At 42.5% G+C, this 3,001-nt stretch overlaps 1 long non-coding RNA gene across 1 annotated transcript in view; it reads right to left on the bottom strand.

Moving 5' to 3' along the window:
* Positions 1 to 567: 567 nt before the first annotated feature.
* Positions 568 to 3,001, bottom strand: part of LOC109969846 (uncharacterized) — a 14,366-nt gene continuing 11,932 nt past the window's right edge. The window contains exon 4 of the long non-coding RNA XR_002276320.1: positions 568 to 625. This is a non-coding gene — a long non-coding RNA (uncharacterized LOC109969846). The remainder of the gene's footprint in view (positions 626 to 3,001) is intronic.

Raw genomic sequence — 3,001 nt, 5'->3', positions numbered from 1 at the left:
GCTGTTGCTCATCAGCATCATCGACTCACCAGCATAAAAACAGGTGTCAGCATTCATTCATTCCTTGACTGCCTGACCACCATGCTGGAGACTCCTACAATCTCATCTCCTTTCCTCTCAACTCAACCAACCTGCTGTCCCTTGGACTGCGACTTCCATCTAACCATGGCCAGGTTATTCCGTTGTTGTTACATCGAGCTGTGTGTGAGTTGTTTAGGACCCAGTAAATATGCAGATTCAAACCCAGGCTAGACAAGAAAAACGTATTTAATGCTCCACGAAAACAAACAAAACAGAGCCGGTCTCATCTGCTGATCTTGGGGCAGCTGGGCACACTGAGTTGACTGGGCTACTGTCTCCCGGAGTGAATGAGAGGCGTTGCTTGCTAAATAAGAACAGAGAGAGAATTTAAGAACAAGCAGCAGGTATGGTATAGATTGTTTCTGGTAGTCACTCTGGGGACCTGAACAGCTGAGTGCGCCGCAGGCCCAGGGAGTAGTCCAGGGAGGGGGAGACTGGTGCCAGAGATCTCGGGTTCGGTGTGTGGGTCCCCTGATGAGGCAGCACTGATGGCTGAGCGGTGCGACGTAAGATGGTGGCGCTGTCCCAGGATTGCCTTGGAGCTCTGAGAGGAGGAGCAATTCACAAAAAGCAGTCCAAAAACCAAAAACTCCTTTAAACGTGAGAAGGGCACGAAAACCGATACCACAGAACAATGCGCAATAACAGTTCACAATGTTGCAAAAGGAGCGCAGATCAAACAATGGTCCATAAACTTGAGGCCTTGACATGAACATGAAACGTAGTTACCAACAGGATAACACATAATAATCTGGCGACGAGGACGCACCAACGCTGACCCTATATACTGCTCCGATAATGGAGAGCAGGTGTGCCTCGTCGCCTGGAATGCACCCTTACCTGTGCGGGGGCGGAGCTGCTGGAACTACCTGTGCCTGCTACCGAGGTACATGGGGCGGCCCGGGTCACGGACGTAACAGTTGTTGCTTCACAAACTGTGATCTTTGTCCCCTGCCTGGTCAGTTGCTTGCCCCTTGACCAGCTATTTATTTGTCCCCCAGCTACTACTGAGCCCTGGACTAATTTGCTCCCTGATTCCACTGTGCCTGCCTCGCTATCCCGGGTCAGTTATGCAATGCTAAAAGACTAACACTCTCCTGAGCACTTACTAGTATTGCCTCCAGCGCTGTCGTGTGCTCCCACTTTTGACCTGAGCCTACAAAGTGTGTATTTATTTGAAGAGTATTACTGTTATGCTACCTGGGTTGGTTTTCTGTTGGGCTTATGTCACATTATATTCTGCCAGGCCTGACGCTGATTGCTTTGACATTTTCAGAATTGTCCAGACTCAGAAACCTTACAGTCATCTATTTAGTTACATCAGTGACCAATTTTTATGCATGTTAATATGTCACTGTACAAAGAAAACAGCAGGTTTTCTTATTTTATCATGCATGTACTGTCAGTACAAGGGGAGAAAAAGCAAACATTTCAGGCCAAGTCTTCTTCAGTGTGCAACAGTCTTTCTGTTTCCTAGATGAGTCCCTTTCACATTTTACTTACAAACTGTAGGCCTTAGTTTGATAAACGTCTCCTTTCTTCTTAAGTCACTACTGACAGATGTGTCAAATGGTTACCTGCAATCTGAGGTGTCTTCAGATTTGCCAGTCTAGAAACTTCCCAAGGCTGCCCACAAGATATAATTCCACCCCCATCAGACACAAAACCTCATTCACTGATCTAGTGTGTATATAAAAGAAAAATATATGTATAATATACATAATTAGTGTGAGTCAAGTAATTGCCATCCTCCACAAACACAGTAAAATACTTTGTGGTACACTGCAATAAAAACATCCGGCAAAACCATACACTTCATAGTTGTGCAAGATGACACTCAATCCAGTTTTGTTGGCCCTGATGGCGATTCTGATCCGATAGTTATATTTACCTGCAGTAAATGCTCATTAAATATCTTACATATTGAATTTAACCTGCACACTGCATTTTTAAGGAGCTTCTTGATACAAATTTAATGTTAAGTTTATTATCTTAAGATTGCTGGGAGCTGGACAACACACTCTCAGAACTACAGATTAATTATAGAGCAGCTACTAACTAGCATGTTGTATCCGCATATGAACAGTTTTTGTAACCTGTCCAATTTAGATGACACTTTTTAACCATTTAATAACACTGCATTAACAGAATGTGGCAGCTGTTGTAGCACCACTAGACAGAAGCATAAAAAGTACCATTTCTACACTGAAAGCACAACAGGTCCAGCACGTAACATCTTGCTCGTGTTCACTCACACATAGGAAGCGGTTGGTGTACAAAAACGCATAGAGGAGCTACAGAAATGCTTTGGAAAAGTGAAAACTCTGGTCCAAAACACCAATAAATAATAGCTGGCAAGGGAATTGCTGGCTACACTGCCCTATTTTCATTAAAAGCAGTACTATTTTCCACAGAGAAAACCCCCTCTGTACTATCAAGCACATTAGACAAATTTTGGATTCTGTGAAAAGTGAATAAAGTGGGTTTATAAAGACTTGATTTAAAGAAACAGACTGTAGATTGAACCAGTAATTTTTTTAATCACTGATATTAAATCAGTTGAACTCGTTTCATTATCAGTGAGGACATAATTGACAGGGTGGTTTATTTTGTTTTATTTAGCTTTTAAATAGTGGTCATTAGTCTGCATATTTACTTTATTCAATTCAACAATTCCTCATATTTCCTCAATTCACCTCTCCTCACATTTTCTTTTTGCATCTTACGTGGGTGGGACTAATACACAAGGAAAAGATGCAAATGAAGGAGATGTTGGTGCATGTAAGAAACATGGGATGAACCCTATGTAAGTAGAAAGTAAATGGGACTCTCCCCTTGTGCTGATACATGTCTGGCAATAAATATAAACTAAAATAAGACTTTTGTAGATTTGGGTGTGTGACCCAGTTGTTTTCTTTGT

Source organism: Monopterus albus, unplaced genomic scaffold (assembly GCF_001952655.1).
Source record: "Monopterus albus unplaced genomic scaffold, M_albus_1.0 scaffold183.1, whole genome shotgun sequence".
Taxonomy (NCBI): Eukaryota; Metazoa; Chordata; class Actinopteri; order Synbranchiformes; family Synbranchidae; genus Monopterus; species Monopterus albus.
The sequence above is the reverse complement of the archived record's forward strand: the minus strand, read 5'-3'. Positions and strand labels throughout refer to the sequence as shown.